This window comes from Lolium perenne, chromosome 6 (assembly GCF_019359855.2).
Source record: "Lolium perenne isolate Kyuss_39 chromosome 6, Kyuss_2.0, whole genome shotgun sequence".
NCBI classification, from domain to species: Eukaryota; Viridiplantae; Streptophyta; class Magnoliopsida; order Poales; family Poaceae; genus Lolium; species Lolium perenne.
Window position 1 is genome coordinate 125,401,022 of NC_067249.2, and position 22,758 is coordinate 125,423,779.

Consider the following 22,758-nt stretch of genomic DNA (forward strand, 5'->3'; position numbering starts at 1 on the left):
TTCTATCCCACTTTTCACCACAGCCGTTGGATCGGTCAAAATGTTTCTCACTCCTTCGGCTTCGGAAAGGCTCCATGACGCGTGGGACCGGCCATGTGCGGGCCCCGATGACGAGAGGCGGACACGCCCGTTCCTTCAGTCGCCTTGTTTTTCCTCTCCACAGGGCACGGGTGAAACCCTAGATCGCTCCTCCAATCCCCGGGCCTCATTTCCACCCAATCCCCATTTCTCCTCTCTGCTCCTCTCCAATGGTGGCGCGCCGCTCTCCCCGGCATGGAGACGGACGGGAGACCGCACGCAGGCGGGCTTCCGTGCGGCGGCGCCATCGGCTGCGCACGGCGCCCTTGGCCGCTGCGACCTGCTCGCGCCTCCCCGACGCCGGCGGCCTCCCTGCGCATCCTCCTGCTGGAGGCGAGCTGCAGGAGAGCAGACGGGGCCGGACGGGACGGCTGCCGTGGCGGACGAGAGGAGGCACGGCAGGAGCAGGTTCCGGAGGAGGGCCCCGGCGGCGCCAGCGGAGTCCTCGCTCGTGGCTTCCTTTCATCTCCCCGCGGCGGTTGGTGGTGCAGAGAAAGGCAACGAGCCGCGGGAGCGCACCACGCGCATGCAGCTCGTCCTCCAGCGGCGGCGGCGACACGCACGACGCCCATGCCCCTCCTTCTCAGCGCCTTTTCGTCCCCGTTAGGCAAGTGAGTTCCTGCTTCCTTTCTTTGTCTCTCGTCGATTGGATGCGGGTATTGTGCTTGTGTTCTTGTCGTTGTGGGCTACTGCCTGATGTACGTGTGCTGCTGGTACTGTCTGATGCGTGTGTGCTGCTGCAAGATGAAGGAACACATGGATCTGCTGTGTTCTGCTTGGTGTGTGTGTGTTGTTGCCGTTGTGGGATACTGTTAGATGTGTGTCTATCTGAATTCAAGTTTAATACATGGATCTGATGTATGTTTGTCATGGATATAATTTCACATGGTCTGTAGGTTAGATGACAGACAGCAGCAATACCTCCAATAGAGGCCTCAAGCAGGTCACATGTAGGTGTCTATTCTTTATTGGTAAGTGGCATTTCCGTATGATCTTTGCCAGTACAATCTTAGTGGTAATAACTTTCCAGTAATGATTTTTCTTATTTTGATCCCTGGATCTGTTTTTATATGAAATAGTAGCCTGTTACTAATTGTTTATTTACTCTAGCTCTTGCATTATGTAAATGTTTGATTCAATTCTTCTCTAAGATGGTAAAGTTTTATTTCTCGCTTTGTAGATGTGCAGCCGCGGCTTGGAATGTTGTATTTGGGTGGCGGAAGATTCCTACGACAGCAGTGACAACGACCAGCACTGGTGCATTATAATTTAGTGGTTGATCCTAGGTGAATGCAGAATGCCTACTCTATTTTATTACTTTGGCATGATTTCTATACATAAGGATTGCATTAGTTCTTCCAGAAAATAATTTATTACTATTGTAGATTGGTTTTATTATGCTTAGCTGCAGGTGAGTGGTGAATTCAGTTTTCTGTAAATAGCTTTTTGCAATCTGACATGGCTTTAAAGTTTATGGTAAACAAACAACATTCGTGGAAACCTGATGATAGGAGCACACATATTTCTATGACAACTAATCAATACAGTATAGCAGAGTAGTCTATTGAAAAAAAGGATGCAGGCATAAGAAGAATTTTGTCTAACGGGTCTCTTTTTGCTAGCCAATATTGCTTCTTCTGGAATTTAGTCTTTATCTTTATAATGTATAATATGAGCCTGATTATTTTCTAATATGAGTGTCCTCTGTGTTGATAATATGAGATTGTTCTCTATTTCACAGCTTGATGATTTGCGAATTTGAGTTTGTACTTTGTTTCACAGCCTGAAGATTTGCTAGGATTGGTTGTTCGCCTGTCCTTGCCGTGCTCCGCTTTCTTCTACTCCGAAGGTTTGCTTTCTTTTGGCTCTGTAGTCTGTATATGGAAATAAATACATTCTTGCTTCAGTTCCCCTCGCCTCTCTTAACACTGTTGCATATCATTTTATGCACAAATTTACCTTTTCTGGTTGCTTTTCCTCCCACTGAACTGAATACAACTAATGAGCAACATAGTGTGTCGGATTCGCCACAGAAAGATAGTGAATAAAACGAAAGAAAGGCAATGTCCACCCATTTAAATCAATCTACAACTTTACATGTGAAGCCACCATTCTTATAGGCTACATCCCGGGGTTCCCTTTACCATGCTGATTTATTCATGTTCAAAATAATTGTTCGTAGTGTACGCTTTAGTCAAGAACATGATGGCATTTAAATCAATCTACAACTTTACATCCCGGGGTTCCCTTTACCGTGTGTAATGTTTATTTCCATGTATGCTTTTGCTTTAGGATGTTTAATGCACATGGGGCTCAACCACTTATTGCATGCAATATTTCTGGTCATCATCTCCCTTCCATCAATTCTTGAGTGGTTTGCTCATCAGGGTTTGAACTTTTTAGTACTTAAAACCAATATTACTTGAAATTATTTCACCTGATTTATCATTTGTTCTTCCATTCCGTTATTTTGACTCTGCTGCTCTCCTATCTATTCACAGAAATGCTACCTGAATTTTTCTTTCTTCATAAGAGATCATTTAGTTGGTATTGTTGAATGTTACAGATTCTATTAACCAACTCTGTTACAGCTGACAGAGTTAAGTGTATAAGCTAGCGACAGAGGCTGCAAGCATGGCTTACCTAAGTGGAGCGTCATTTGTTGTTTAAATTTCCTACTATTTGTGAGCTGACACCATGCTTCATTCTCTGTTTCCAGATACCGTGGTTCTGTCTTCGTGTCTGATGGTACAACAGAAACTGAATTTGTGCTCTCTAACTTATTCTGAACTTGTTTTTCTTATATTGTTTCTAGGACTATCACTTAAGTCTCGGGATTTGCTGGCATTGTTTCTAGCTGTTAGGTTGTACATCATCTCACCCACACAATGCTGGATTCAGGTACACTAGCTACTACTCTTGTTGTCATTTACTTTATTCAGTTGAGACTGAGGTCAACATATATATACCAGATTCTACGCTTCTACTGCCATTTTGGCGGTGTAAATGGTATATAATAATGCATTTGTATTCTAATTAGGTATTGATGTGTCGTAGATGGAGAGCAAGTATATGCATTTCGGTATCTCGCCTAGGGCATAAAATTTACATTTAGATGCAACTAAACAGTTGTTTGTACCATTTTTTCCGTTTCTCTCACCAATAGTGAGTGCTATATTGAGCAGTGATGTACAGAGTATCAATGCTTGATCAGTTGTTTGGTTCAGTGATTGGTTGCAGTTCAGACATAAACTTATTTATTATTGGATTATTTGTATTTTAGAGGCTTACCGATGTTTTTTCTCTAAAGGGCTGGTGTTTACTCATAGAGGTTTGTAGTCAAACATGTTGGAGTGATCCATAATATGTCCGTTGTTTCTGTAGAAAGTATGGTTAAGCTCTACTGATCTCTTTCCAAACTCTGAAGATCATTTGCATTTGTCAAGTTGATGAGGATGGTCACTGGATCAAGGTATATAGAATGAAGATCATAATGCAAAGTAAGTGTACATGCGTGATTCATGACCGGTCAAGTAATTACCATACACCAAGTAGTATCTACTTCCCTTTTTTAGATGCATCTGGTCATTATCCTTGATTAAGTTGATGCGCTGAAAAGCAAGCAACCGCTAAGCTTCCTAACATTTAATTTCGTATACTGCACTTTTAAATCGTAGATTGACATTAATGTCAACATCTCATGGGTGTCAACACCCGGATTTTTAAGTCCAGATGCCTATTATGCCGTACATCGCAATCCCAGGAATAATGTTTTTGCGAGACATAATAGTAAGTAGCATAGAGTCACCATTTATTACAACACATATTGTCTTACAACCATAGATCACATGATCCAATATTACACGAATATAATGTTCAACATCACAAATAGTAGCGGAAGCGAAGTAGTAGTGGACGATCTATTCCACAGGCAACGCTTGACGTTAGAAGACGATCCTAGTTATCGTAGACGTCCTATTGTCCGTCATCCTGATACTGGTGCTCTCCTTCATAGTCTGGCATTTGAATAGCCAGGGCAAAGCCATGAGTACTTTTAAAGTACTCGCAAACTAACTCTAAGATAAAATACTCATTAAGTGTAAGGGGGTGCTAAGCTCTAGGTTTATTTGCATAAAGCCAAGTTTTAGTTTCATAAATCTTTGGTAAAAACTTATATCATGTGCTAGACTAACTCAAGTGGGAACATTAGTGTCATTCCCACAACTCATTATGGTTCACCATAATGTCACCTTTCAATCCACCATTCATTTCTCGAATCAAAACATTTTAATGATAACGGAGATAGTATGGCCTTTCCAATCGTCCGTAACCGTGGACACGGCTATTCGAATAGGTTTAACACTCTGCAGAGGTTGTACTCTTGTGCCACAACTTTTGATTTCATCCGTCGAGGATAACCCCGAATCATCGTAACACAGTACGCGGACCATCAATCGAAACCTTTCGCTTATATATGCTAGTATGAGCACCTCTCCCCATGAGCTTGGCCTCCCGGTGGAAACCACAGTCAACCCGGGAAATGCACAGGGCTTGGGCCGTACATTCACCTCATTTCAACATCAATCCACACTTAACGGAGGCAGCCGCAGCGTAACCCTTATGATGTTTGTTCAGAGGGAACCCATACTAAAATACACAAGTTTCTAGTTAAGCCCTACCCATAATCAGGTATTGTGGGGGTACTTGTATAATTGGAAGGGTATCGCATTCAAACTCAATCATCTATTTTATCAAAAATCACCATCTTCTCTTGTTCAAATCCACCCCCACTTTACTTTCTTTCAAAGTCATTTCACTTCACCATGTTCCCATCTAGAGTAGTCAAATTTTAATTGATTAGCACTAGCAACTATATGAGGGGTGCTATCTAGCTTTGAGTGGTGCTAATCTATTCCAAGTATTTTTTCTACTCTAGACCAAGTGAATCATAAATCAAAAAGGTACTTTGAAATAAATAAGCAAAGGTAAATGTAAGTAAAAACATGGGATAGGTAATACATAAAGGTAAAGGGTGATGGTGCCTTTGCTCTTGTAGAGCTAAGCACTTGTGTTTAGCAAGGGTTAGCTTGCCTTGAGCTGGGTAGTTATCGAAGTTCTCTTCTTCTTCCTGAGAGTAGCCCTCCTCCTCTTGGTATTCCTCGTTACTAGCGTCTATATACGAATACGAGGTATAAATACTAAACCAAGCTCACATACTAAACTAGAAACACTCAAAAGGGTTCACACTAGTCCTAGTATCAATCAAACATGGCATGGTGGATTATTTGATTTGTCTTTATTGGAAAGAAAATAATTTCCTCTCATTATTCCTATTTCTTAAATTTGGTATGTAGGTCTTTAAAAGAATTCATTTCTTTTCATTACCTCTTATTAAGATTTAATCTCTTCATATAATAATAAGGTATGAAATATAGGTTGACCCAAAGTCAACATTTCATATCTATTATATGTGAGTTCAATTTAATTGAAGTGCTACACTTCACATAGTTTTAATACTTAACATTTAAATGAATTAAAATCTCTAAGTAATAATTCTCAAGGGTTCATTAGCCTAAGTCATTCCCCCTGGTTATTAGTACTTAGGATCAAAATTTAAATGAGAGGTAGCTCTCATATTAGGGTTGGGTTTGAATTCCACTTTAAAATGCTCTAGAAATGACTACATAGCCATTTTATTTGATCTAGTCCATGATCATACAAACAACAGGGCTATGTTATTGCATAATCAATTAGAGGACATCATTTGTGATTTATTAGAATTGGAATGACTTCAAAATCTATTCTGGTTGAATTTTAAATAAAGTTTGAATGTTCAAAAGTCCCTGTCTTGTCTTTTTTGTCAAATTAAAACTACAATGAAATTGGAGATGGGGCCAGTGGCATTGGATAGATAAATTCATGGGCTTTCCAACGGTATAAAGTTTGCTAAATTTGGTTTGGCAGAATTCAAACTATTCAAAATTTACTAAACCCTCAGCAGAGCAAATTTGAATAAAGATTAAAACTAGATTTGAATTCCTGGGCTAGGCGGGAAATGTTACTGGGCCGAAACGGGTTTAAATTCTACTTCGCAGCCCAACACGCATCTGGCGCGCTCGGGCCGCACTGACAAGGTGGGGGCCACCTGTCGGCGACACTTAACCACGCGAAACGGTACGCGAGCGTTAGGCCGTAGGATTAGAAATAGATCGAGCGGTCGGTGATCGTCGTCGTCACCGACGAGCTCCCTGGCGGCGAGCCTAGGGGGTGGGAGGGAGTACCAGGCCGTTGCAGGGGTTTGGCAGTAGGCGCGGAGAAGGTGTAGTAGATGAGGAAGCCCTGGGAGCAGCGGCGGCGCTCGGGGAGGCGCCAATCGAAGCAGAGCTTCCGCGGGCTCCGGCGGACTCGAGCTCGCGATTCGAGCAGCTCCAGCGAGGTCTGATGAAATTGATGGGTGGAGGAGACTCAGTGAGGTGAGGGGAGTGGATTGTGTGAAGAGAGGAGGTGCCGATCGTCGCTATTTATAGAGGGAGCGAGGGGGCCGGGTGTGCTGTGGAGGAGCGTCGACGGCGTGGCCTCTCCGTCGATCGAAGGGGCAAGGCGAGGACGGCATCTTGTAGGCGTCGTCCTGGCGATGCTCAACGGCTAGCTGGCGCAGAGAAAAGGCGACGGGATGGCTCGGGAGCGTGCAGGGTTTGCGGCAGGGCGTGCGGCATCATTCGGTCGAGGACGACGGCGACGGTGCAGGGCAGGCATGGGCGCTCGTCTAGCGTGTAGAGGGCGGGGAGTAGCTGCTCAATGTCGCGGTAGGGATGCAGGGGGAGGACGGTCACGTTCGAGTGCACGGCGTCCTGGCGCGGCCAGTGCGCGCTCACCGCGTGCACGGGCGTGTGCTGGCAAGGTTTTGGACGCGGGCGTTCCGGCCAATGGGGTGCGTTGGCGATCGATCGAGCGGTACTGGCGTGATCCTTGTGCTTCAGAGATGCTCGAAGACAAGAGGAAAGGTTGAGGGGGAGGCCAGAGAGAGGGATGCCCAAAGGTGGCCGGGGTACAAGACATGGCATAGTTTTAGGGTTTTTCTTCTTCCTCCTCTCACTTTAATCGACCAAGGCAAGTACTGGGATCATGCAGGGGCTGTAAGAGAGTGTAATGATCAAAGTAAAAAGGGGTTAGTGAAGAAACTAGTGGACAATAGTGTGTAACTTAATTTGGAAATCATGCCTGCCACCTGTTCGACATAATGGCCGCAAGAGAATTTTATTTGAATTTTGGAAATCTTTTTGGTGAATCTCATTTATATAATTAATGTGAAGTATTGGTGGTGGTGGCACTCAATTTGGAATTGTTTTGCAAAATGTCAAAAGTGACATAATCTTCTCTTTATTTCAGCATCCCTTCTTGTCACTATTATTCTGGTCAACCTAGTCAACTCTAGCCCTGATGGTCAACATCAAAGTTGCTCACCTTGACATGGTCTTGGATGACATGGCTTTGGTTGACCAAGTTTAGTTCAAGAATTGAGAAAACCAGGGGGGTAAAGAGGTGAAGAAAATATTTTGGGGAGAAGTGACCATTATCATATGTATGTGAGATTTTTGATTTCCTTGTATTTGATTCTTGGTTCAAGGGTGCAATTGTGTTAGTTTATCACATTGAAGTATTTTAGAAGCAAGGGAGCAAGCAATTATGGCCTTGGTTGAGGATTTGCTATTTTGCATAATGTGTAAGTAAGTGGAAAATGAGTTTTTCTCATTTTCTCCATTTCCCCTCAAATTAGGGTTTAGTGATCTTGCTTAGGGTTCACATAGCAATGTTTAAACATACTAACACTCATCATGGTAATTGCACAAAAGAATTTCACTCAAATGCATAAATCTATATGTGGCACTATATGCATAGAAAAAGTTTTTGTTAATTGCAAACTTTGGGTTTGGGGATATTTATCTTTCTTGTTTATTATTGTTGAAACTTGGGATGTTACAAACCCTTCCCCCTTACAAAAGATCTCGTCCCGAGATCTGAGAAAACTAGGTACTAAAGAGATCTGGGTACTCAGTCCTCATGAAGTCTTCTCTCTCCCAAGTGGCTTCTTCTTCGGTGTGATTACTCCATTGGATCTTCAGAAACTTGATACTTCGGGTACGGGTGGTTCTGAAAGCTTCTTCCAGGATGCGAATAGGTACTTCGCGGTATGTCAGATCTGAGTTGATATCCACAGCTTGATGGTCGATGTTCTTGAAAACCTCGGTCTTCTCAGGTACCTCTAAACACTTCCGGAGTAGCGAGATGTGAAACACATTGTGCACCGCTGACATTTCTTCCGGTAACTCCAGCTGATAGGATACTTCTCCTCGGCGGCTCAGGACCTTGAAAGGTCCGACATATCGGGGTGCGAGCTTTCCTCTAAGCTGGAATCTCTGCATTCCTTTAAGAGGGGACACTTTGAGATATACGAAATCTCCGATCTCGAAGGTCATCTCTCGGCGTCTCTTGTCGGCGTAACTCTTCTGTCTTGATTGGGCTGTCTTGAGGTACTCACGGATCTTGTGAACCTTCTCTTCGGCTTCTCGGAGAATATCTGGTCCAAAGATTTGACTCTCTCCTACTTCCGACCAATTCAGAGGGGTACGGCACTTCCTTCCGTACAGTGCTTCGAAGGGGGCCATCTGCAAGCTGGCTTGGTAGCTGTTGTTGTACGAGAATTCTGCATACGGTAAGCAGTCCTCCCACTTAGATCCATACTCTAGCACACATGCTCTCAACATATCTTCTAGTATCTGGTTGACTCTTTCAGTCTGTCCATCTGTCTGCGGGTGATAGGCGGTGCTGAAATTCAGACGAGTTCCGAGTCCTTCATGTACTTTCTGCCAGAATCTGGAGGTGAATTGGGATCCCCTGTCGGATACTATCGACTTCGGGGTTCCGTGCAGGCTGACTATCCTTGAGATATATAACTCTGCGAGTCTTGGTCCCTGATAGGTGGTCTTGACGGGGATGAAGTGGGCGACTTTGGTCAGTCTGTCGACCACTACCCAGATGGAATCATTTCCTTTACTAGACTTGGGCAGTCCGGTGATGAAGTCCATTCCTACGGAATCCCACTTCCATTCGGGAATCTGTAAGGGTTGCAACAGTCCTGCGGGGCGTTGGTGTTCTGCCTTGACTCTTTGACAGATGTCACACTTGGCGATGTAGCTTCCAATTTCTCTCTTCATTCCATGCCACCAGAATTGTTCCTTCAAATCCTGGTACATCTTGGTTCCTCCGGGGTGAATGGAGTACAGGGTGTCGTGGGCTTCTTTCAGAATAACTTGCTTCAATTCTGAGTCTGACGGCACGCAAAGGCGCTTGTTATACCATAGCACTCCTTCTTCATCTACGGTGAATCCCGGTGCCTTTCCGGCGGCTATTTGGTTTTTGATTCCGTCAATGCTAGCATTTCCTTTCTGAGCTTCCTTGATCTGACTAATCAGGGTGGGTTGGAGTTCAATGCTGGCGAGGTATCCTTCGCTAACCAGTTCAAGCCTAAACTGTTCAAACTCTTCAAACAGGCTGGGTTGCTCAATTGCTAACATGGAGTTCAACTGACACGGCAGTCTACTCAGAGCATCTGCTACCACATTGGCCTTGCCGGGGTGATAGTGGATTTCCATGTCGTAATCCTTGATTAACTCTATCCATCTGCGCTGTCTCATATTCAGCTCCTTCTGCGTGAAGATATACTTCAGGCTCTTGTGATCCGAGTAAACCTCGCATCGATTACCCATGAGGTAATGACGCCATACTTTCAGTGCTAACACCACCGCTGCTAGCTCTAAGTCATGGGTTGGATAGTTCTGTTCATGCTGCTTCAGCTGTCTTGATAGGTAAGATATCACTTTGCCTTCTTGCATCAGCACACATCCAAGACCAATCTTGGAGGCGTCGCAGTACACATCAAATGGCTTGGTAATGTCCGGCATCACCAGTATTGGGGCTGTTATCAATCTTAGCTTGAGCTGTTGGAAGCTCTCTTCACACTTGTCGGTCCATTCGAACTTCCGGTCCTTCTTCAACAGTTGGGTCATCGGTCTTGCTATGCTCGAGAATCCTTCAACGAATCGGCGGTAATATCCCGCCAATCCGAGAAATGCACGGACTTCGGTTTGGGTGGTTGGGGCTTTCCATTCTTCAACAGTCTTGATTTTTGCGGGGTCAACGGCAATTCCTCCGGCTGACAAGATATGACCCAAGAATCCTACTTCTTTCAACCAGAACTCACACTTGCTGAACTTGGCATACAACTGATGTTCCCGAAGGGTATCTAGGACCACTTCCAAATGTTGCTCATGTTCTTCTTCGGACTTGGAGTATATCAGTATGTCCTCGATGAATACAACGACAAACTTGTCCAGGAAGTTCATAAAGATCTTATTCATGAGATTCATGAAGTAAGCGGGGGCATTGGTCAATCCAAATGACATGACATTGTACTCATACAATCCATATCTGGTGGTAAAGGCAGTTTTGGGGATATCGGTGGCACGAATCTTCAACTGATGGTACCCTGTTCGCAGATCAATCTTCGAGAATACTTGGGCTCCGGTCAGCTGGTCAAACAGATCTTCTATCTTGGGCAACGGATACTTGTTCTTAATGGTGACATCGTTAAGCTTACGATAGTCCGTAACCAAACGAGTGGCACCGTCCTTTTTATCCACAAACAAAACTGGCGATCTCCAGGGTGACGCACTTGGTTGAATCAGACCTTTGAATAGCATATCATCCAGTTGCTTCTTCAGTTCCACTAACTCTGCCGGGTTCATGCTGTAGGCTCTTTGGGCTGTAGGTCCGGTTCCGCGGATTAACTCGATGATAAACTCGATATCCCGATCTGGGGGCATACCGGGTAGATCATCTGGAAACACATCAGGATATCGACAAACGACCCTGATCTGATCCAAGGTGGGTTTGGCTAGGCCTTGGTTACAAGTGAACTTTCGGGGCATCTTTTCAGATATGTGTTCGACTATTATTCCGGTGCTACTAGTCATGGTGATGGCCTTCTTGGCACAATCAATCAGTCCATGATGTTTCGCCATCCAGTCCATTCCCAGGACTACTTCCAAACCTTTGGCTCCCAGAACAATCAAATTTGCATAGAATTCTATTTCATGTATTCTGATTGGCACATCTTTGCAAATTTTTCTAGCTTTAGTTGTTGATCCAGGTATTTGAACTATCATGACATGCTTCAAACTGATGGGTTGAATCTTACTAGTGCATGCAAAATCTTCGGTAATGAATGAATGCGATGCTCCAGAATCAAACAGCACTCTTGCGGGTATTGAGTTAACAGAGAACATACCCAGCACAACGTCTGGGGCTTCCTGAGCTTCTTCTGCATTCATGTGGTAGAGGCGGCCGTTGCGGTTGTTCGGGTTGTTGGGGGCGAACTTCTTGTTGGTGGTGACACGGCTGCTGCTGCGCAGGCCCGAGGTGTTGGCGGCGGTCTTGGCGAGCTTCTTGGGGCACTCATAGGAGAAGTGCCCAGCTACTCCGCACTCGTAGCAGTTGTAGGTGGACTTGTCCTTGGGGGTGATGGGAACAGCATTGCTCCCAGTCCTTGGAGCAGTGTTGGAGTTATTGTTGGGGGCGCGGGGTGGAGCGCGGTTGAAGTTGTTGTTGTTGTTGTAGTTGTTGTGTCCTCCTGACCTGGGGTTTCCTCCACTCCGGTTCTGATAACTCGGACGTGGATTCTGCATCGGGGGCTTGTTGTTTCTTGGGGCGAACCCTCCACCTGAGTTGGGGCGATACTTGTGGTTGTTGCTGGGCCCACTCTGGTTCATCATACGGCGCTTGCGGTTCTCATTGGCTTGGTGTATCTTCCCCTCCATCTGAATGGCGGAGTCAACGAGGGCTTCTAAGTCAGCAAAGGGGATATTGATCAGCACAGTCTGCATCTCATCATGCAGTCCATTCAGAAACCTCTCCTTCCTCTTCTCGACGGTGTCCGTTTCATCCGGGGCGTACCTTGACAAAGTGAGGAACTTGTCGCGGTATTCCACCACGGTCATTCTGCCTTGCTTCAGTTCCCTGAACTCATCCCTCATCTTCTTAATCAAACCCGAGGGCACATGATACTTACTAAACTTGAGTTTGAAATCCTCCCAAGTCATCATGTTCCCCGCATGTAAGGCGCGGGTACTTGTCCACCAGGCACGTGCAGGTCCAGCCAGATAGTGGGTGGCGAACAACACCTTCTCGTTGTCCTCCACTCCGGCAACCTCGAGATTGTTCTCCATAGTCTGGAGCCAATCATCAGCATCGAGGGGTTCCTCGGTCTTGCTGAACACCGGTGGGTTAGTGTTCTGGAAGTTTTTCAGCTTTGACCCTGGGTGGTCGTTGTTTCCGTGGCCTTGATTGCCCTGAGCAAGTTGTTGAAGTGCAGCTAGGTTGGCTTGACGGTCAACTCTCTCAGCTTCTCTTTCTGTCATCATCTGTTGCAACATCTGCATCATTGCGGTTTCGTTGCGAGTTGGGGGTGCCATCTGAACAGTGATAGGGATCATGAGATAAGAGGGAAATGTCTATGGCTCATTTTGGGATAAAATACAACTTAAAATTTGATTCATAATAGTAATAATATTACACACACACAAACATAGTCATGGAGGTAGCACATATTACAAGCCAAATGTTCAGGAGGGTTTTAAGAACCCTTTCAACAAACTACGATACATGGGGCGGATACAAAGGACCGATACATAACACGGGACGCAAGTGCTCATACGGGACTACTCGCCATCGACGTTGATAGGGTAGACATTGTCTACCCCGGCATCGAGGTGCTCGTGGCCATCCTCGTAAGGGTGGAACTCCAGGTCGTCTTCTTCCTCCTCCTCGTAGTCGTCGTCGTTGCTGACGTAGGAGTAGCCGTCCCCCTGGATGTTCTCCCCTTCACCTTCGCCTTCCAGCTCCTGGATCTGCTCAGCTTGGGCAGCGATGGTCGCCTTCAGAGTGGCGATCCTGGCCTTCAGGCGGTTGATGGCGTGATCCTTCTTCTGGTTGGCACGGCGGAGTGCCCTGCGTTCTCCGGCGATCACCCTGATGGTGTCCGCCTGCTGCGCCAACTGGATGTGAGTGTGGTTGGCGTATTCGCGGGAGTTGTCGAGGTCGATGCGGGTCTCACTCAGCATGAAGTCAAGATGATCAACATGGTGGCGAAGTTGCTGGTGCGACGGCAGGTTCATTGGCACTCCGAGGGAGTTGTGCCTTGCATAGTGCACAAAGCGACTATCCGTGAAGTCCATGAAGTTTTGCCCACACAGACGTGCGATTCCTTCCTGAAGTCCCCTTGCGAGACCATCCGCCCAGTTGTTCTCCCTGAAGGAGAACTGGATCCTTGCGCTCATTGGGAGCGTGAACCTTCCACGAAGGTCCACCATGATCACCCACTGAAGTTGACCACCGGGTTGGTCATTCAGCATTCCGCCAAAGACTTCCGGTGGTGGGCGCCCGAGGAACTCTGAGAGGGAGAAGAGGTCCCTCTCAAAGATGATCTCTCCACCGTTCCCCAACTGATAGAACTCAGTCTGGAGAAAGGGCTGCGCATCCACGACGTGATCCATCTGTAGAGAGAGGAGATGATTAAGTTAGATAAGTGCAAGTGTTCCAAATTTTAATTCACTTAGAAGAAGGGCATGAATTTAAAGTTTGTAATAGACTCTTCAAGGTAAGAAGGTGAATAAGGTTTTCATAACTAGTCAAATCATGGAATTTGAAACTAAGTTTTTGGAGCTTCCATTCTAACTAGGGTCTCCTAAGGTCAAACAATGGCTCTGATACCAACTTGTCAACACCCGGATTTTTAAGTCCAGATGCCTATTATGCCGTACATCGCAATCCCAGGAATAATGTTTTTGCGAGACATAATAGTAAGTAGCATAGAGTCATCATTTATTACAACACATATTGTCTTACAACCATAGATCACATGATCCAATATTACACGAATATAATGTTCAACATCACAAATAGTAGCGGAAGCGAAGTAGTAGTGGACGATCTATTCCACAGGCAACGCTTGACGTTAGAAGACGATCCTAGTTATCGTAGACGTCCTGTTGTCCGTCATCCTGATACTGGTGCTCTCCTTCATAGTCTGGCATTTGAATAGCCAGGGCAAAGCCATGAGTACTTTTAAAGTACTCACAAACTAACTCTAAGATAAAATACTCATTAAGTGTAAGGGGGTGCTAAGCTCTAGGTTTATTTGCATAAAGCCAAGTTTTAGTTTCATAAATCTTTGGTAAAAACTTATATCATGTGCTAGACTAACTCAAGTGGGAACATTAGTGTCATTCCCACAACTCATTATGGTTCACCATAATGTCACCTTTCAATCCACCATTCATTTCTCGAATCAAAACATTTTAATGATAACGGAGATAGTATGGCCTTTCCAATCGTCCGTAACCGTGGACACGGCTATTCGAATAGGTTTAACACTCTGCAGAGGTTGTACTCTTGTGCCACAACTTTTGATTTCATCCGTCGAGGATAACCCCGAATCATCGTAACACAGTACGCGGATCACCAATCGAAACCTTTCGCTTATATATGCTAGTATGAGCACCTCTCCCCATGAGCTTGGCCTCCCGGTGGAAACCACAGTCAACCCGGGAACTGCACAGGGCTTGGGCCGTACATTCACCTCATTTCAACATCAATCCACACTTAACGGAGGCAGCCGCAGCTTAACCCTTATGATGTTTGTTCAGAGGGAACCCATACTAAAATACACAAGTTTCTAGTTAAGCCCTACCCATAATCAGGTATTGTGGGGGTACTTGTATAATTGGAAGGGTATCGCATTCAAACTCAATCATCTATTTTATCAAAAATCACCATCTTCTCTTGTTCAAATCCACCCCCACTTTACTTTCTTTCAAAGTCATTTCACTTCACCATGTTCCCATCTAGAGTAGTCAAATTTTAATTGATTAGCACTAGCAACTATATGAGGGGTGCTATCTAGCTTTGAGTGGTGCTAATCTATTCCAAGTATTTTTTCTACTCTAGACCAAGTGAATCATAAATCAAAAAGGTACTTTGAAATAAATAAGCAAAGGTAAATGTAAGTAAAAACATGGGATAGGTAATACATAAAGGTAAAGGGTGATGGTGCCTTTGCTCTTGTATAGCTAAGCACTTGTGTTTAGCAAGGGTTAGCTTGCCTTGAGCTGGGTAGTTATCGAAGTTCTCTTCTTCATCCTGAGAGTAGCCCTCCTCCTCTTGGTATTCCTCGTTACTAGCGTCTATATACGAATACGAGGTATAAATACTAAACCAAGCTCACATACTAAACTAGAAACACTCAAAAGAGTTCACACTAGTCCTAGTATCAATCAAACATGGCATGGTGGATTATTTGATTTGTCTTTATTGGAAAGAAAATAATTTCCTCTCATTATTCCTATTTCTTAAATTTGGTATGTAGGTCTTTAAAAGAATTCATTTCTTTTCATTACCTCTTATTAAGATTTAATCTCTTCATATAATAATAAGGTATGAAATATAGGTTGACCCAAAGTCAACATTTCATATCTATTATATGTGAGTTCAATTTAATTGAAGTGCTACACTTCACATAGTTTTAATACTTAACATTTAAATGAATTAAAATCTCTAAGTAATAATTCTCAAGGGTTCATTAGCCTAAGTCATTCCCCCTGGTTATTAGTACTTAGGATCAAAATTTAAATGAGAGGTAGCTCTCATATTAGGGTTGGGTTTGAATTCCACTTTAAAATGCTCTAGAAATGACTACATAGCCATTTTATTTGATCTAGTCCATGATCATACAAACAACAGGGCTATGTTATTGCATAATCAATTAGAGGACATCATTTGTGATTTATTAGAATTGGAATGACTTCAAAATCTATTTGGTTGAATTTTAAATAAAGTTTGAATGTTCAAAAGTCCCTGTCTTGTCTTTTTTGTCAAATTAAAACTACAATGAAATTGGAGATGGGGCCAGTGGCATTGGATATATAAATTCATGGGCTTTCCAACGGTATAAAGTTTGCTAAATTTGGTTCGGCAGAATTCAAACTATTCAAAATTTACTAAACCCTCAGCAGAGCAAATTTGAATAAAGATTAAAACTAGATTTGAATTCCTGGGCTAGGCGGGAAATGTTACTGGGCCGAAACGGGTTTAAATTCTACTTCGCAGCCCAACACGCATCTGGCGCGCTCGGGCCGCACTGACGAGGTGGGGGCCACCTGTCGGCGACACTTAACCACGCGAAACGGTACGCGAGCGTTAGGCCGTAGGATTAGAAATAGATCGAGCGGTCGGTGATCGTCGTCGTCACCGACGAGCGGCGAGCTCCCTGGCGGCGAGCCTAGGGGGTGGGAGGGAGTACCAGGCCGTTGCAGGGGTCTGGTAGTAGGCGCGGAGAAGGTGTAGTAGATGAGGAAGCCCTGGGAGCAGCGGCGGCGCTCGGGGAGGCGCCAATCGAAGCAGAGCTTCCGCGGGCTCCGGCGGACTCGAGCTCGCGATTCGAGCAGCTCCGGCGAGGTCTGATGAAATTGATGGGTGGAGGAGACTCAGTGAGGTGAGGGGAGTGGATTGTGTGAAGAGAGGAGGTGCCGATCGTCGCTATTTATAGAGGGAGCGAGGGGGCCGGGTGTGCTGTGGAGGAGCGTCGACGGCGTGGCCTCTCCGTCAATCGAAGGGGCAAGGCGAGGATGGCATCTTGTAGGCGTCGTCCTGGCGATGCTCAACGGCTAGCTGGCGCAGAGAAAAGGCGACGGGATGGCTCGGGAGCGTGCAGGGTTTGCGGCAGGACGTGCGGCATCATTCGGTCGAGGACGACGGCGACGGTGCAGGGCAGGCATGGGCGCTCGTCTAGCGTGTAGAGGGCGGGGAGTAGCTGCTCAACGTTGCGGTAGGGATGCAGGGGGAGGACGGTCGCGTTCGAGTGCACGGCGTCCTGGCGCGGCCAGTGCGCGCTCACCGCGTGCACGGGCGTGTGCTGGCAAGGTTTTGGACGCGGGCGTTCCGGCCAATGGGGTGCGTTGGCGATCGATCGAGCGGTACTGGCGTGATCCTTGTGCTTCAGAGATGCTCGAAGACAAGAGGAAAGGTTGAGGGGGAGGCCAGAGAGAGGGATGCCCAAAGGTGGCCGGGGTACAAGACATGGCATAGTTTTAGGGTTTTTCTTCTTCCTCCTCTCACTTTAATCGACCAAGACAAGTACTGGGATCATGCAGGGGCTGTAAGAGAGTGTAATGATCAAAGTAAAAAAGGGGTTTAGTGAAGAAACCAGTGGACAATAGTGTGTAACTTAATTTGGAAATCATGCCTGCCACCTGTTCGACATAATGGCCGCAAGAGAATTTTATTTGAATTTTGGAAATCTTTTTGGTGAATCTCATTTATATAATTAATGTGAAGTATTGGTGGTGGTGGCACTCAATTTGGAATTGTTTTGCAAAATGTCAAAAGTGACATAATCTTCTCTTTATTTCAGCATCCCTTCTTGTCACTATTATTCTGGTCAACCTAGTCAACTCTAGCCTAATGGTCAACATCAAAGTTGCTCACCTTGACATGGTCTTGGATGACATGGCTTTGGTTGACCAAGTTTAGTTCAAGAATTGAGAAAACCAGGGGGGTAAAGAGGTGAAGAAAATATTTTGGGGAGAAGTGACCATTATCATATGTATGTGAGATTTTTGATTTCCTTGTATTTGATTCTTGGTTCAAGGGTGCAATTGTGTTAGTTTATCACATTGAAGTATTTTAGAAGCAAGGGAGCAAGCAATTATGGCCTTGGTTGAGGATTTGCTATTTTGCATAAAGTGTAAGTAAGTGGAAAATGAGTTTTTCTCATTTTCTCCATTTCCCCTCAAATTAGGGTTTAGTGATCTTGCTTAGGGTTCACATAGCAATGTTTAAACATACTAACACTCATCATGGCAATTGCACAAAAGAATTTCACTCAAATGCATAAATCTATATGTGGCACTATATGCATAGAAAAAGTTTTTGTTAATTGCAAACTTTGGGTTTGGGGATATTTATCTTTCTTGTTTATTATTGTTGAAACTTGGGATGTTACAATGGGTGATAAGGAAACTATCTTTGCAGATGAAATCTTGAAATATGGCCGGTCATGCCATGACAATGTAATATTTTCCTTAATCATATTAGAGCATGTCCACCGTTACATTGCAGCTTGTTTATCTAGCACAGGGGTAGTCTTTTTTGTTGTTATCATCTTTAAGAGTCTGTTCTGTTAGATGACGTTTACCGATATTATAAATTTGCTTAACTGAGACTCTCAGCGTATGTTGCACTTTTTTGGATATCTGGTCGGGAGTGTTGTCGATATGCAGAAAACTTTTTGCAGATGCACATCATGAACTTGTGTCTTCCTTTTGTCATTGCGTATTTTGCCTCTGTTTCTTATTCAGCATCGTCGGTCATATTTTAAATTGTAAGATCACTCTCACTTGGATAATTGAACTTCTATAATTAAATAATCTGATGCTCTCTCATAAAAGTATCAAGTGTTATTTTCATGAAACCATGTCGTATGATTATCTTTCATGCAGTGATAAGCTGGCTATTCTGGCCTGTTTTGGTTCTAGAGTAACATACAAGTTTTAACATAGTCATTGTCGTTTCCTGATTGGATTTGTAGCTGTAGAAGTTTATGTTCTTCCTTGCATGGTCTGCATTTTTAGAGCTTCTACCGTCAATTTCTTTTTGAACTTGTTTCTCCTATAAATATTGAAAGACTACCCTCTCAACCAGGCCATCTGAAAGGGGCAAATCAATCCGGTTGTGCCATTAATTTATTTTTGCCTCACTTTTAAATTTCCCTTAGATAATCTTACCATTACTATGATATTAATATTTCATGTAAATCATGGTTCATCAAGCATAATCAGTAGGTCTTTCCCAAGATGTTCTATTTTATATATGCGTTTTTTTGCACAAAAGCAACTGCATCTCTCTTGTGGCACTAATGCATGCCTATCTTTTTAAATTTCCCTAAATAATCGGTTATTTAAAGATGAATCTCTCTTGTGGCACTAATGCATCTCTCTTGTGGCACAAAACCAGAAATTTTCTTGTGATTTTAAGATTTTGTTACACAAAAGATGAATATTTGCAAGCATAGATATGCATGTGAGTGAGCAATTGAAATGCCACTTGTAAACAGCTCTTGGTGACTAAAACTATTTATGTTGTTACTTACCATGCAGAGAATGCCCCAGGTGTGCTTACTGGTACCATGATAAGACAGAGTTGAGACATATGTATATACTTTGAAGGTCCATCCTGGGCCGTGTTAATTCATAGTGATGCCTTCTTCATTGGATTCCTCCCTTTATAAAGCAACCCACGGAAAATCCATATTAGGTGCCCCTCTCTCTTTGCCCTCTTGATTCTTATGTCTAATTCCAGTTTTCTAATATAAATTTGGCTTAGGAAGGAACATCATGGAGGCCGCTTGCCGCATAAGAGGCTGGAGCGGCAAATTTGGTGTGGCTGCTCCTCCATGCAAAGGTCTCCAGTTCATAAATTATTGCTCCTTACTTTTGTCCCTTAAGGAGCAGCCACATGCTTTGTTTCGTTTGTCCTATAATGTGTATTTAGGCTTTCGCCACATCACCGATTCTTGATTTTTCTATCTTCCACCTTTTAGCAAAAGAAAGTAGAGAATAAATCAATGAACGTTTTCTTTTAAAAATTATTATACCATTTCATCGGATGTAATAAACTTAAAATAGTTATTTGTGGCTTTAGTTTGCTGCTTAAATTTCATTTTCTATTGTGCAGATATTTGCTAGGTTTAGGTTCAGATTTAGGTTTAAATCTGATTAGGAATAATATAGTAGACACCTTTTAGCTTTAGATTTTGTTATGCCTACTTCAGTAGGAACAATATGAGGATTAGGATGAAAAAAATATGCCTAACAAAAAAACACTGCTTTATTTTCCTGTTCTCCTCGGTAAGAAGAATATAATATGATGTGAGTCCAATATCGCAGGCTGAGGTCCAACACTGACCGCAGGCAAGCCCCATGGCATTCACCGCTTGTCTACGTGTTGCTGGAGGATGGCTCACAACATGCGAATCATTTAGCTTAGGTGAGATCTTCTCTTTTCCACTTGGGTTCTTTTTCCTTATGTCTATATTTATGAATTTCTATCGCTGTTTTGCACATTCCTTGCGGGGAATAAACAGTGGGGAAGCTTGAAGGCATTTTATCTAGGAAAATGTGCATGCTCCAATGTATGATCAGAGTTTTTAGTTAATTATGTTTGCTTCATCTGATCCTATGTGAGAGTTCCTCTCTCTGTTTTTAGTTGATCTTCTTGCATCCTTTTTTAGAGTATACTACGTAGCTTCCAGTACAGCTTCTTGCAAGGCTTCCACACTGTAATGTATGCAAGCTATCAATCTGTAACTTGAAAATGGAAAAGCTTTTCAGAAATATAGCATGCAACATTCATGAAAGTCTTCATGTATTTTATCAAATGTTGCTTTCTTACCCGGTGGTCTGTGGTCTTTCTTCTTCAGTTTGAATGTAAAGAAAAGATCTACTAATATGGTTTGCATATATATAATTTATAATGTTTTTCCAGTCTCATTTCATAAGCCAACATGGTAAGATCTCTAGCGAATTTACTCTTAGTGTCTATTGTAATATTTTAATTCAGTACTAGAGTTATCTTTCACTCTGAAAACTATGTGAGAGTTCCTCTCTTTGTTTTTAGTTGATCTTCTTGCATCATTTTTTTAGAGTTTGCTTGCTCAAACGGAACTAACAGATGACTTCTTTGTATAACATTAATATTGTTTGCATTTATGTTCTTTCACTTTGATAGATATTAGCATTCAGGTTACTGCCTGGTGGACCTCAGTATTTCATTTCAGTTTACAGTGTTGCAGATCTCCTGTTTATTTCTTTTTAATTGTATATTTTATTAGAATTGAACTTTTAAAGGATGTGTTCTGCCAATGGTATTACTGATGGTTTAAAATGCATCCTTCATAGTTATGGTTCAAGAATTATTTTAGGTCACCTCTAAAAAATAAACAGGACGCAGACCATCGCAACATTCAGTTCGACCATTCAAAATCACGTCCTGAAAGTATCCCTAAGCACTTCCCTGTTTCATGTATATATTGATAACTTTTTAGTTCTTGCACTTTCAGTTTTAAACCATTGTATACATCAAAGTGCCGAAATGTATTTTAAATTATTATCTTGTGTATACTACGTAGATTCCAGTACAACTTCTTGCAAGGCTTCCACACTGTAATGTATGCAAGCTATCAATCTATAACTTGAAAATGGAAAAGCTTTTCAGAAATATAGCAGGCAACATTCACGAAAGTCTTCATGTATTTTATCAAATGTTGCTTTCTTACCCGGTGGCCTGTGGTCTTTCTTCTTCAGTTTGAATGTAAAGAAAAGATCTACTAATATGGTTTGCATATATATAATTTATAATGTTTTTCCAGTCTCATTTCATAAGCCAACATGGTAAGATCTCTAGCGAATTTACTCTCAGTGTCTATTGTAATATTTTAATTCAGTACTAGAGTTATCTTTCACTGTGAAAATTTATTATGTTACCTTTTAGATTTTAAATAAGGAGTCATCCATGGAGTCATCAAAGAAGGGACCGAGACGTACACGGCCGCGGATCAAGAACCGACCTGGCGAGATGCCGTCTGCGGCACCTTAGGAGGAAATGAGAAGCATGGGGAACTCGAAGGGGGAAAAGGTTGATTTTGCTACAGTTCTCTTGCCCGATCCTCATAGAAGATAGACAGTCCACACTGAAAAGGTGAATGATCCCCTCCTTGCCCTATGAAATTGTCCAAGCAACACTTTATCCCTGCATGGTGGTTGGCTTAGACGTATGCCGTGTCAGTCGAAGGGGGTGACCTTAGTCCTGGTGCTGTCCATGGCACTCCTTCCTTAGTGAGCGCGACCTCATTTCCATGGGTGAACCCAGCCATAATGCCTCTCTTGGCTTATTCACATCACTGAAGTTCCAAATACTCTACTTTGTTCCCCTTTAGTCTCATTTAATCTTTCATGTGTATTTTGGTGCATGGTGGACACAAAGCAGGAGAAACAAATATCATGTGCTCTATTCCATTCATAATAAACCAATATTTTTTCGTTCTGTTGCATAGGGTGCAATGATGAGTTGATACAGCATATTGGAATGCCAGCTTCGGAAATGGAATATATGGTATGATCATACATTGAAAACAAGGCTGGAGCACCGCTGCAACTCATGCTCAGCTAATTTAAGCTCGAGTACCCCAAGCTGCAATTCTTCAAATATCTTTGGCATGTTTTGCTGATGAAGTGCCTTTTGCTAGCCCAAATCTGTTCTTAAATATTATATGCCTCCCCCTTGATGCCTTTGTGCTGTGCTCTCCGTGCATTCCTAACAGAGTATAAATGGTTTTAGGATTTAGGGTTGTATAGTTCATATATTCTTTATGCAAAAAATTCTACTAATTAATGACTTCAATATCGTGAGAAACACATTTGTCTGCAAGGCTGGTACATCAAGTGTAAAATTAATGACTCTTCTGGGTATTGCTCTTTCTTACCTGTCCATTGGTTATATCTGAGTGTGGGG

General features: G+C 43.3%; 1 long non-coding RNA gene across 1 annotated transcript; it reads left to right on the top strand.

Moving 5' to 3' along the window:
• The first annotated feature begins 974 nt into the window (after positions 1-974).
• LOC127334620 (uncharacterized) lies at positions 975-22,751 on the top strand. The gene is made up of 10 exons (XR_007872314.2): positions 975-1,049; positions 1,259-1,364; positions 1,861-2,979; positions 3,362-3,409; positions 3,506-3,578; positions 19,347-19,503; positions 19,573-19,650; positions 20,136-20,235; positions 21,739-21,945; positions 22,301-22,751. It is a non-coding gene; the product is annotated as an uncharacterized lncRNA (long non-coding RNA).
• Positions 22,752-22,758: the final 7 nt, after the last annotated feature.